The following is a 14,074-nucleotide window of genomic DNA, read 5'->3' on the forward strand; positions in this document are numbered from 1 at the left end:
GTTCTTCAATAGATGGATGGATAAACAAGTCCTGGTACATCCATGCGATAGAATGCTGTACAGCTATAAAAAGGAAGACACTACTGATGAGCACATTCACTCAAGTTCATCTCAAAGACATCATGCCGATGGAGGGAAGCCAGGCCCAGAAAGTTGCATACTGTAGGATTCTATTTATACAATGTTCTCAAAAAGACAAACTACAGTGATGGAGGTTGCCGGGGCTTCTTGCGGGTGGAGGTAGGGCATGGCTACAAAGCAAGAGCACAAGGCAGTTGCGAAGGCTAGGAAGATGCTTGTGTTCTGATTGTGCTCATTCTTACACAAATTTATACGTGTACTGAAACTTGCAAAATTCAAAAAGAAAAAAGTCAGTCTGTATGGTACTTTTTAAAATAAAATTTTTAAAAAAGATTTTATTGGGACGCCTGGGTGGCTCAGTTGGTTAAGCAGCTGCCTTCGGCTCAGGTCATGATCCCAGCGTCCTGGGATCGAGTCCCACATCGGGCTCCTTGCTCAGCAGGGAGCCTGCTTCTCCCTCTGCCTCTGCCTGCCATTCTGTCTGCCTGTGCTCACTCTCTCCCCCTCTCTCTCTCTGATAAATTAAAAAAATAAATAAATAAAAAAATAAAAAAGATTTTATTATTTTTATTTATTTGACAGACAGAGATCATAACTAGGCAGAGAGAAAGAGGGGGAAGCAGGCTTCCCGCTGAGCAGAGAACCCGATGCAGGACTCAATCCCAGGACCCTGAGATCATGACCTGAGCTGAAGGCAGAGGCTTAACCCATTGAGCCACCCAGGCAGCCCTAAAATAAAAAATTTAACCACTAAAAAGACAAACTTTCTCGTTTGCCAGGAGAAATGGCTGATTCACCAAAGGTAGAAAATAGAAAACATTAAAACAGCTCAGAGGCAAAAAGGTAGAAGAAAGAAACCAGAGTCCTTTTGGGTCCAATTCTTCTGACTTATTCTTTTTCTTGGTTTCCATGAGATACACTTACATTCTTATCATAAATTCTTTTGTACTTCAGCTCGTTGAGCTAGGCTGTTCCATTAGTAACCTGGAATTCTAACTCATTTAGTCAGGCTCACTGGTTCCATGTCGCATTCCTTGTTCTGGAGCTGGAGGTTAGCGTCTGACTCTACAAACAACACAGTAAACGGATGCCTGCCTTACAGAGAATGTCACCTCAGAGAATAGGTTTTACTACATGAATCATAAAACCCACATTCCAAATTGCTGACTCATGAAGCCCTAGCCCTTGCCCAAATGCCTCTCTCCCTAAGGTTACCACATAATGCTGTGAGTGCTCATTAAATCTGAGACATTTTTAAGTGACGTTTATTGTTATACACAGTTAGCTGACCTTATAGGGGGTAGTTTCCACCAAGCATGCCAGAAAAAGTCCCATGTTACTAGCCTGCTGATGAAGTTTCCTTCCAGGGAGATGGTGGGGTGAGGGAAGCCCAGTGTTCATACAGACCAACTATTTTTCTTTTCTGATACCCAGAAGTGACAGTGATCTGGGGTACCCAACTAGCTTATGTTATTCCTCATGGAGATCTATTCTATCCTGGCTTTAATTCCACTGGAGCCAGATGCGGTGAACTATCCCTTATTCAGGACTACAGTAATACAAAGGAGAAATGGGTTTTAAAGGGTGAGTAGGAGTTTGGCATGCTTCCAAGTGGGGAAGGGTTCTCTAGACTGAGGGGACACACACCTCAGTGGTGTTGGGAAACTCACGGAATCTGGGACACGCAGGGGTGCAGGAGAGGCAGGAGTCCCAGCAGGAGCTGGAACTTTGTCCTGCTGGGAATGCTCAGCCAAGTGGAGTTTTGCACACAGAGATGATATACACACTTTTGCAGTTTTAGAATATCCCACTGGCGCCAATGTCGATGACTGATGAAAGATGGGCTGAATCTAACAGGAAGAAGGTCTACTAGGAGCCCGAGGCTGTAAACCAGGTGAAAGAATGAGGAAGGGCCAAATTGGAAAGACATATTTGGAAGAGAGAATTGAATAGGTGATGACCAATGGGGTCTGTGGTTTAAAGAAGAGACCAGGATACTGCTCCCCTTTATGATTTGGGATCACGGATGGATGGGGTATGATGTGTCAAGGAGCAAGAGGGAAGACAGGAAGAGGAACAAGTTTGGGTAAGGTCAAGTGGGGATGAGAAATACTGAATTCAAAAGGGAAGCTGTTTCCTCTATGGAGACAAAACAAATAAATCAGTAGGGAGGTCTGTCATTGTGGGAATATTTATATTCATAAGATTTATATTACAGTAGAAGCTCTCTTAAACAATCTCAACGAATCAATAGCTAGACCAATATTCCCTATTCTCTTTGTAAAATAATCTGACCCATGCTCAGACTGTCCCATTACTTTGTAAAATGCCCCCCACCCATTGAGTTGTGAACTTACCATGCATCTTTGTTCCTCACCTAACTCTACTTGTTATTTTATATCCACTGTAATGAAATATTCCATAATCTGATAAAATGTCATTGCAAAAAGAAAAAGCTGAATGCTTTAGAAAGATTCAATAAAGAAAAATGGCTTTAAAAAAATGAACGAGGTTGACTGAGACAACCATAAATAACCATAAGGAAAAGTGAACATCTAGAGGGAATGCATACAAAGGTTTTTTGCAAGCATTTCTTGGTTTTCATTCCCCTCTGTAGAAACTGAAACTGGAAATCCCAGGTGGTGCATTCGAAGTGTGATCTAAGCAAAAAGACCAGGTAGAATTCTAATCACTGGACCCAAGTTGTTTTTAAAGTCATCATTTATTTATTTATTTTTTTAAAATGAGCTCCACACCCAATGTGGGGCTTGAACTCACCACCGTGAGATCAAGAGTCACATGCTCCACAGACTGAGCCAGGAGCCCCTAAAAGCCATAATTTTATATTGAATATTGCCATGTGAATATTTTTACATTTGAAGTCAACCTAAAATGTTTGAGCCCGCATCGGGCTCTCTGCTTGGCAGGGAGCCTGCTTCCTCCTCTCCCTCTTTGCCTGCCTCTCTGCCTACTTGTGATTTCTCTCTGTCAAATAAATAAATAAAATCTTTAAAAAAAAAAAAAAAAAAAAAAAGAACCCCTCACATCTACGTCATTTTTCTCTAGCCGCACTGCCCTTCTCCCACTCCAGGCCACTGTCAGCTCTCTCCTGGATTACAGCAACAGGCTCCTAATTGATCCCTCTGCTTCAAGTCTGCTCCAGTTCAATACTTCCCCTTCCCTCAAAGTAACCTTTCTAAAATCTAAGCGTGATCATGTGAATCCCTTGATGAGTTTCTTGATTAAATTTCTATGGTTTCCCTTTGTTCTTATGTAAAAGTCCAAACTCCTTACCATGGTTACAAGGCCCTGTGGGGTCTCTCCTCTAATTATGGCTCCAGAATGAGATATTGCCACTTCACTTTCTACTTTAAACTCCAACTAGAATAAACTTCTTTCCTTTCTAGGGACATACTAAGCTTGCTTTCTCCTCCTGGGATTTGAGTAAACTCTTTTTGGAACTCTCCCCTGCCCATCCTACTCCAGCCCCCAAAGAAGTATCTTCTCCTGGATTATTTTCAGTCATCTACTAATTATCCACACAGGCATCACGTCCACAAAACACCCTCAGGACCCCCATCCCGTGTTCCTAAGAGTTCCTCAAACACCCTGCACCTTCCTTCCCACGCACTTGTCACTCTGTGTTGTGATTATCTGCTTATGAGAGCCAGAGTGATGTCTTTTTCACACTCTGCTCCTAGCACCCATTAAAGAGTACTTTCTCCACAAAGGATGTTGAATGAGTGATTGAAGAAAAGTGGGCTGGCCTAACAGTGGAACCTCCATTTTTGGAGGACAATCTCCCTCACTTTCCTTGGAAGCTTTACTTTCTTTAGTGCTGTTAATACTTATGACTCTAGTACTTAGTACTCTAGTACTGAAAAAGCTATTCCCAACAGCCTACAAAAGCTACACATATCCTGATATTTACCCTCATCGTTTACCATTTTTTCTCCCATAAAAATAAGGGGCTTCAGCACCCTCTTTTGGTATATAACCAAGTCAGCCATGAGCTGGAAATGACAAGTTTTTATTTTATAACCCTATAATAAAGCTGTCTGCCATCGATTGGCCTATGGAAGGCATAGGATTTCTTCTAATCCAGGGAACTGTATTTTCTGTGAGAGGAACGGAAACATTCTTGCATGCATTTATGTATTTAGTGTGAACTAAGCACCTACTGTGTGCACAGTCATTGATCCAGTCATCTAATAAATGGGTCTGTCATAAACAGTAAACTTACTTCTGTGAGTTAGACAAGGCATATTGTGGAAAGCTGAATAGCTTTTTGCCAGGGTAGGAACTCAACCCGCATCATTCTGAGAATTTGCTGTAAAGAGAACTAGCCGGATAATGACGACTCCACGTACAAAACCACAGAGATGGGTTTGTTCTCGCTGACCTAATCTTGTCCAGACTATCATCACTTCTCTGTTCCATGATCTTACTAACTGGTTTAACAAGACAGCCTAAATTAAGGGTTTTTAAAAATTAATTGCCAAACTTTTCTATTTTTCATGATCCCGGGATTTGGGGATCATGACCTGAGCTGAAGGCAGTTGCCCAACCAACTGAGCTACCCAGGCGCCAACTGCCAAACTTTTCAAGTACAGATTAACTTGGGCGGGGCGGGGGTGGTGGTGGTGAGGGGGTGAGGATCACTTGCACATGGCAACCATTGGCTGGAAAAATTGTAGTTGTCTTCTCTGAATGAGTCAGTTTCTCTCCTGTTCCCACTCAGCTGTTTCAGTGACTTTCAGATCTACCTATCCCCTGAAGGTTTTTAAGATTATGATCCTTTGTCTCAGGATAAAATCTAAAGTCGACATCACAGACCTATTCAACCTCTCCCCAGCTCACCGCTCCAGCAACATTACATCTGCATCCCAGTGTTCTAGTTTCTCTGAGTTCATAGAAAACAGCCACAATAGACCCTGCTTTTCCTATCTCTCAACTCATGAACATGCTGCCTTGCCTGCCGCCACCTGGGTGGCTCAGTGAGTTAAAGCCTCTGCCTTCTGCTGGGGTCATGATCCCAGAGTTCTGGGATCAAGTCCTACGTTGCACTTGCTGCTCAGTTGGGAGCCTGCTTCTCCCTCTCTCTCTCTGCCTACCTCTCTGCTTACTTGTGATCTCTGTCAAATAAATAAATAAAATCTTAGAAAGAAAAATGAATGAACAAGCGGGGGCTGGGTGGCTCAGTCAGTTGAGCATCTGACTCTTGGTTTTGGCTCAGATCATGATCCCAGGGTTGTGGGATTGAGCCCTGCATCAAGCTCCACAAATGGCAGAGGGTTTGCTTAGGATTCTGTCCCCAGCCCTTCTGCCCCTCCCCCAAACTCATTTGCTCTAAATAAATAATAAATAAATAAAATCTTAAAGAAAGGAAAAAAGAATGAACAAAGGATTTGCGAGAGCAGGGTTGGGGGAAGAAGCTCTGAGAACCAGTTGCAGAAAGGCTGCAGAATTTCTCCCCAGACAAGGCATTAGAAACACTACCCTGCATTAAGAAGCCTCGGAACTTAGTGCCTATCTGTGTCAAACCTGTGTATACACAGATACAAATCTGTGTATAGCCCGAGTCTACCATAGAATTGGCTTTAAAATAAACTTCTCCAATACAGGACCAAGTTAAAAGTACTTTGGTTTTGCCTGCTGGCTTTACATCAGTTTTTCACATTACTGCAGTGAAAAAGCCGACGAACAGCCTGGTGGTGTTTCAGTCATTACCATGACAGGTCACAGCAACACACATTCAGCTGCTTTGCACAAAGGGCAGAGGAAAGCAGAAGGGGCAGAGACTTGGTGACAATTCCTCTTAGGTCAAACTAGGTCAAGATCAACTGCGTTATTAAACTTTTTTTTTTTTAAACCAAAGATAAAAATTATTTTCTTTTTCAGTATATAATATGAAGATTAGTATTTCTCATCCTAAGTCTGGGCAGCAGTTGTACATCTGCCCAGTAGAGGGAGGTCTCTCACCAGCTTACGAAGACAATATTCATTACTTAGTAATGCTCAGATTTACGGGACGGGGCGGGGGGTGGGGGGATGAGAATAAGAACTTATAAAATGGTTTGATATAAAATCATGCCAAGCAGGGTTATGGGTGGTTTGAAATCTGCCTAAATATAACAGACAGAAAAAGGGAACCAGAGCAACAGAGCAACTAATCTCCTGGAGATTCTTACAAAGTTCTCTTCAGTCCAGGCTGTCTGGATTGCAGAAGGATGTTAACACATAGCCCCGTCTGAGAGTTGAATGGTTAGCAAAGGACTCAGGGAATCTACCCTAAGAAGTTCAGGCTAGTTAGTTGTAGAGGATTTCTTACCTTCAGGGTTGGTGTGGCCAATCGTATTATTTTAATATAGAATATATCTTATGAATAAACAGTTTTAAGTAATGATGTCTTGGCTAACACCCAGGATTTTGAACCCATGCAACCTACAGCACACCACATCCAATACAAAGAAGAGGTCCGACAAAGGCAGGTTCTCCTCTACCCTCATCAGCTGACCCCTTTAACACTGTCTCCTGATGAGTTAAGCTAACTTCATGAAGTCCCAGACTGAGGTTTAGAACCAAAACAGGCTTCGTGGTTTTCCTGGTCCTTTCCCCCAAAGGGCTTAACCCTAAGTTTAGCCTTCTAGGCCTTGCTTCTCTAATGGCAAATAAAGGTAGGCCAGACAAAAGCTAAGCCCAAGGAAAAGGCACACCCAGAAATAGCAGGGACTGGCTCCTCCCTAAAGATGGGCGTGGCTTGTCTAAATCATTAAGAGCTATAGGGATAGTATCTGAGGCCTGATGGATGTCCAACTGCTTATTCCTCTTAAAAGTGCTTGTGAGTCAACTTAAAATGATACAGCCTATGAAGTATGAAAAGAAAGCTACAAAATAAAACAGCAATATCAACAAACACCTATCTAGTACTTGCTATGCCCCAGGTTCTGTTCTGAGCACTTCTCTCACGTTAACTAATGTGTTGCCCAGCACCCCTGTGGTACTATTTCCATTTCACGCTACAGCTGAGGAGACTGAGACACATAGTGGTCACTCTGCTAGTGAGTAGTAGGACCAGAATTTGAACCCAAGCATCTGTTCCTGAGCCCTTGATTCTGGGTCTCTAAGCCAGGACACCTCTCTAAAGAATGCATCTTTAATTTTAATATCTACAAACTGTATCATCCTATCAACTAGAAAATTGCTTTCCAGCTCTAGAATTGTACATAAAGTACTGTTATTGAGGGATGTACAGGTGACTCTTGAACAACACAGATCTGAATGGCATCGGTCCACTTATACTTGGGTTTTTTGTAGTACAGTACCGTAAATGTATTTTCTTTTCTCTATGATTTTCTTAACACTTTCTTTCCTCTAGCTTACTTTATTGGAAGAATACAGCATATAATCTAGATAACATACAAAATATGTGTTACTTGACTACGTTATTAGTAAGGCTTTTGGTCAGCAGTAGGCTAATCTGCAGTTAAGTTTTCATGGAGTCAAAATTTGTATGTGGATTTTCTACTGTGTGGAGAGTCAGCACCCGTATCCCCTGCATTGTTCAAGAGTCAACTGAAGTACATTTTAGTAAAGTTTGATGTAGTAGAGAAAGAGGGGCTAAAACTTTCACAGGTCTTAAAGGGGCTCTGACCCCAGGTCTTCAAAGCCCCACCAGCCATAGTGGAGCCCTGGAGAATAAAGTGGCAGAGAGTCATGGGACAGAACTCACTGCCCACACTCGGGGCCTCTGCTCCCTAGTCCAGTAACAGCCTTGCTGATCGCCCTAAACTAAGGATTGACAAATTATTTCTGCAAAAGGCCAGACAGCAAATATTTGAGTCTCTAACAAGAAAGGCAGAAACAATTCTGAAGAGGAAAAACCTGAAGATATTTCTCTACCAGACCTCAAAACTGATCATAAAGCTATGTCAATTAAGACTGTGTAGGGTTAGACAAATCGATCAATGGGATAAAATAAGAGGAAAAGACATTCCTGAAAAGTAACATAGATGGCTTTGCAGAGCAGGGGGAGAACAAATGAACTAGTTAATAAGTGTTACCAGGACAATTGGTTGTCCCTGGGGGGAAAAATGAAGTTAGATCTCTAGCTCATCTCAACGATAAAAATCAATTCTAACATGAGGAAAGCATAAAGAACAAAATTTTTCAACTTTTAGAAGAAAATGTAAGAGAATATATTTATGTTCTCCAAGTAGGAAAGGAATCTTAAATAAGACACGAATAAAGCACAAATCATAAAGGGAAAGACTGATAAAACTGACTCCAGTAAAATAAAAATTTACATGCAACAGGAGACACCAACAAAATTAAAATTCAAGCCACAGACAAGGAGATTTACAAAACATATAACCAACGAAGGATTATATCCAGAATTTATAAAGAACTACCACAATTCAGCAAAAGTAAAATAGCCCAGTGGGGGGAAAGGGCAAGGAATATGAGTGAGTGTTTCACAGAAGAGAAACCCTAAATGGCTAATAGATATGTGAAAAGAATCCAGCATCACTAATTATCAGGGACATGCAATTTAAAATAACCAAGTACTATTTCAAATGCTAAAGTGATTAATTTAATACAGTTGATAATATCATGTGTTATTGGCAAGGTTGGGGCAAAAGGGGAGCTTTTCTGGGCAGATTCAGAGAGTCTAAGCTGGTACAATCACTTTAGAAAAAAATTTAGCAATATCTGCTAAAGTTGAAGAGGCACAAAACTATGACCCCAAATTCAACCTCTAGGAATACACTTCAGAAAAACTCTCATACATGTTCCAAAAGAAAATATATAGGAGAATTTTTATAACAGTATTGTTTGTAACAGCAAAAAATTTTCATGTACATAAATGTACATGAATAGAAGAATGGATACCTAAATCATGGTCTGCTAGAATGGACTTTTTACACGGTGTTTAAAGTGAATGAAGTAGAGTGAGATGTCTCTAAAACGTAATGTTAATGAGAACAGGCAACTTGTGGAATAACAGTTTTAAAATAGAACAGTGATGTCTGGCTGGCTCAGTCAGCCCAAACTCTTGATTTGGGCTCAGATTATGATCTCAGGGTCCTAAGAATGAGCCCCACGTCAAGCTCTGTACTGCGCATGCGATCTGCTCGAGATTCTCTCTCTTCTTCTCCCTCTGCTTCTCCCCATCCCCTACTTGCACGAGTGCACTCTCTCCCTCTCTCTCTCTCTCTCTCTCTCAAAAAATAAATAAAATAGGGAGAACAATGCCAGACATTATTTGTGGGGTCGTCCTATGTGGTAAAGTGAAAAAGCATACAGATGAATAATAAATTCAGGAATGCCAATTCAAGATGGTTGTTTTCCTGGTGAAGGAAGGAGGGATGGCCAGGAGAAGGGAATCCGAGGAGTCCTACCTCTTTCTGTTGGACGTCTGATACGGTTGGGTGCGATTTATCATGTCATTCTATGTACTTTTGTGTATAAGAGAAATATGTTGTAATGAAAAGGATTTAAAAGAAGCCTAGGGTTTGATGTAAGGCTGCAAACCTTCAATCAAAGGCTAGAAGGTCCAAAGTTTTGTAGCGGTTGGAGGAAAAAGAAGTTCCAGATGGTTTTTGTCATGAATCAGCAGATTCAAGGATCAATGGTAGGAGCTTAGTGAAAAATAAGTCCTGACCCATGTCAGGGTTTGTCTCAGACAGTCCCACTTTATGCCCATTGTCTAGAGTGATTATTAATAGTTCCCCATTTCACTTTCAAAAGATCACTGATAGGGTCACCTAATAATAAAGCACCTTCAGCTGCTGTGCCTGGCAGATGGGTACCAGATATGGGACTTCCCTAGTAAGGCCAGAGGGGCTCATTAGATGAACGAAGAGCTGGACAGAAGAGAAATTCAAAAGAACAATAGTAGTAGCCAGTCTTCAATGGATCTTTTATCTGAAAACTGAAGACCCCAAGGTTTTCTCCTTTTTCTTTAGAATCATATCAGATTAGAACATTGGTCTTCAGCCTTCTAATCTTCTCAGAGACATAGCTGATAGAGTAAAAAGGCCTATAGAGTTAGCTCACAGACCAGGCATGAGCAAAATTATCTGAATAGTTTTGAAAAACAAAGATACCTTGGTTCCAACATCACATTACCGATTTGAGATCTATATAGTTATGGCCACAGAATCCATATTTTCTCCACTCTTCTGGTAATTCTGTTACACATATCCATAGAATTTTGTCATGGATACCAGAGCTCTAACAGTTGTGCTACTTTAAATAGCAACTTATTACTGATAACTAGTCTTTTATCAATTTAAATCTGCAGGTATCTGTCATAACTCATCCTCATCTCTTGCCTCAATGTAATGATTTTCCCATCTCGTTATTAAACAGCTCACAATCGGTGCCTTCTTGTGGATGGGGCTCTACCATTCAGAATTTAAAAGGGCTGGGACCCAGGGTCAGGAACATGGTGGCCGTGATCTCTCCTAGCCTTGATGAGGAGGCATGCAGGAGTACCTTGGGAACAATGCCAGGTCAAGGAACCCCTCCTCATTACTGGAGTCCAAACCCTCATGTCAAATTCCAGCCTTGGTCATTGGGTAGGGATTTCCTGCTGTCTGTATGAGGCGGGCCAAAATAGACTCCTTTCCCAAGGCCTCATGTCAGTTTTTAACTGGGTTTCTAAGAGGGTAAGCCAAAAATTACAGAGAGAAAATTCACCCACACTGCAGCAAAACTTATTAAGAAGTACTAAATAATTTTTAATATTTTTTGCTTTTGATTTTTTGGTTTGGTTTGGTTTCATTTTTTTTTTTAATTTAGTTTGATTTATCTCTTTGAAAAGCATCCTCGAATTTTGCCAAGGGTTTCCAGATTCCCTATTGCATATACTGAAGGCTATCTGAAAATAAGAAGAATATGGTCATTAGTTGAATGTGCTACAGTCAGCAATGGAAGGTGCAGACCACTGGGGCATCAGTTGAGCCCGAGTGGTGGCCTTTTCAGTTTGAATTTTTAATTCATTGGCATTGGATTCTTGAGGAACTAGATGATATGGTGTAAGATACCTGGACTCTTAGAAATTATTCTTATCTAACTGTCTGGGGAATTGAAGAGCAATGTCAGGTGTATTCCTATGATGATTTTAGATATTTGACTTTGTTGGATAGTCTCATTTCCCTGTTTGGCACCTTTTTATTGTTTGAGGATTGGAAGGATGCTAAACCATGAGTGACTTATTTCTCAAAGGCCTCTGAGAAATTGTGTCAGGCTAGAAGCCTATTAGAAGACACATCATGTCCTAAGAGAAGCTTTTTTTCACTGGCCTGATCCAAACTGACTGAAAATCCCTTAGAGGTATGGTTTTCATACCTCTAAGTATGATGCTCACCTTTACTGAGCATCAGAATCACCTTATGAAACACTTGAACAACAGTGATGCCCAGCCCCACCCCAGTCCAATTAAAAGATATTGTCTGCAGAGGGGCCTTCAACATTAGTGTTGGTGTTTTTTGTTTTTTTTTTTTTTTATAAAGTTCCCAAGTATCGTGGGGTGACTAACTGTCCTGGTATGCCTGAGATTGAGGAATTTCAGTATTAAGTCCAAGGTAGTCCTGGGCAAACCCTGATGAAAGTCACCTTAGTGAAACTAAAACTGCCACATGACCTTAGGCTCTTAGTATCTGTCCTGCTGTACCCGAGACAGACCTTTCAGATATTTCTCACTAATGGGATTCAGAACTCCAGAGGATGGAGATTAGGACCTGGAACCTTCTGATGCTGTTAACTGTAGCCTAGATGTGAACAAGATGTTGGAAGAGGGAGTGAAGCTGGCCTAAGGAGATGGAGAAAACAAAGTGGGTCTACACTGCCTGAGCCAAGAGACAGAGGAGTGGCAAATTATCTGAGATTATGTGAAAAGAAAAGTGGTAAGGAGAGACTTTTCAAATAATATTTTTTCCTTCTTCTTTTTTTTCTAATTGCTTTTTATGAAGAGATTAGGGACCCCCTTCGCAGATCTGATATTTTGGGCTGTTTCCCATCTTGGGAGAGTCGGGTGTGTTTTGTTTCTGGTGTTCTGTGTGAGTCCGCCAGTGGGAACATCAGCTTGCGTGTGTGGTAGAGCCCCCGCCATCATCACATCCACCATCTGTGCCTAACTGTGGTTCACTGTGGTCTTCCCTGAAGCCCAGTCGGAGTGTTTGGAATTCATTGCACTTTGTTGTAAAGGCCATTTGGACATGTAGAAGAGGAAGCCTAAATCTTTTATTACGAAAACAAACTGTGAGTGTTAGGTAGATTTATAGAAAATGCAAATGTACGTGGGGTGAAGGTGAGCTAGATTAGGTATGTGCATCGAGACCCGAAGCTTCTGCCCCTGACAGCTAACGCCGGCAGAGGACTGCATCCCTCTGCCGCTTAGAACAGAGCCTTCCTTCCTGATGGCTGGTTTGCCATGCGTTGTGTGCTGCTCTTGCGATGTAGATAGATTTTTCTAATACTGCTATTAGCTAGGCACTGGGAAAGGAATCTCCTTGGTAGCGAGACATTAGAATCCACCACATGGATTTCCCAGGGCTCCTGAGCAGAATACCAGAATTACACCCCTGAGGGCAAGCAATTCTGAATCAGGACAAAGACTGCATTTATAGACACAACTCCGGCTTTTCCTGAAAATGCCTCTTCCCCTTATTAAGGGATATGAGTTGTTAGCCATTCTGGAATTAAAATTAAAAACAATAAAAGGAGACTTTTAAAAAAGTAAAGGGATACAAGTTGTTAGTGATAGGCAAAGATTAAACTGGGGGGGGGGGGCTGGGCAGTGGGGAGGGACATTGTAAGTTACACAAGCTTCTGTGCAAATGTCCTTTGGTCTGGGCTTGAGACATCACATTGCTTGCTCTTATGATAAGTGCAGGCATCTGTAAAGCTTCCTCTTGTTCTGCGAACATGGCCCATCTCTGCCCTCCACCTTCAAGGTTCTGTGTCTGGAAGCCTACACTCCTTAGTGAAAGGAGTCCTGGAAATACTAAAGGAGATGATCAACAATATTTCTTGAGTTTGTATCATATTCTCGGCTCTTTTTATTTTCCTATACATTAACTTACTTGACTCTCATAATAACCCTACAAAGTAAATGATAACACCCTCATTTTACGAAGGAAGCTGAAGCACAGAGAAGAATTTTTGTTTGTTGGTTTGGTTTGGTTTGGTTTGGTGCTAAATAGCCAAGAAGCAGAAGGGCCCAGGTTCAGAGCCAGGCAGCTCCTACTTCTGATCTCTGCTGGCTCCTGCTAGATTCCAGGGCCCTACCTCACATGCAGCACAAACTCAACTGCTGGGAGTGAAGGGAGGCAGGTTGCCCAGGCTGGTAAATGTCTGAAAGGTTGAACTTGGAGAACTGAGAGAGAGAGACAGCTAGTGGCAATCTCAGGGCAGCACTAAGGAACCACGCTTAGCCCAAGCACCATTCTGCACACTTGGATGATTTTCAATTGCATCGGGGCCCATATGTTAGAACAGTAAGATAGACAGTTGGGTTTCTTCAGACTGGTACACAGCAGACGGCATATACCTGGAAGGTGATACGACTTCTTCTTTCCTGCCCAGCACTTCATGGAACTTGGGGGAACAAAGAGCCTCCATCCCAGAGGCCTGCAGCCTCGACAAATAGATAGAAGTCAGGTTTCCATTAAAACAAGATGTGAAGAAAACCCTCAGGAAAGAAATGGATAATATAGGATAATCTTTTTTATTTTTTATTTTTTTAACCTTATAATGAGGTATCCGCAGGGCAGCGTAGAAAGGTCTGGAAGGGAAAGTAAAGAAAGCAAGGAGTGTGCAGGATCCAGAGGCCAGGAGAGGGCAGCCCACCCAAGGGCTTGCCTCACAAGCTTGAGAGTATCTGGTGCCCTACAGATGCCCTGGGACTCTGGAGCATGGTTTCGTCCTGACCAGCTTAGACTGAAGTTCCAGGTGCTGGCATCCGGCCTGCAAAAGCTGAGGTGGG

This window comes from Mustela lutreola, chromosome 9, assembly GCF_030435805.1.
Source record: "Mustela lutreola isolate mMusLut2 chromosome 9, mMusLut2.pri, whole genome shotgun sequence".
NCBI lineage: Eukaryota > Metazoa > Chordata > Mammalia > Carnivora > Mustelidae > Mustela > Mustela lutreola.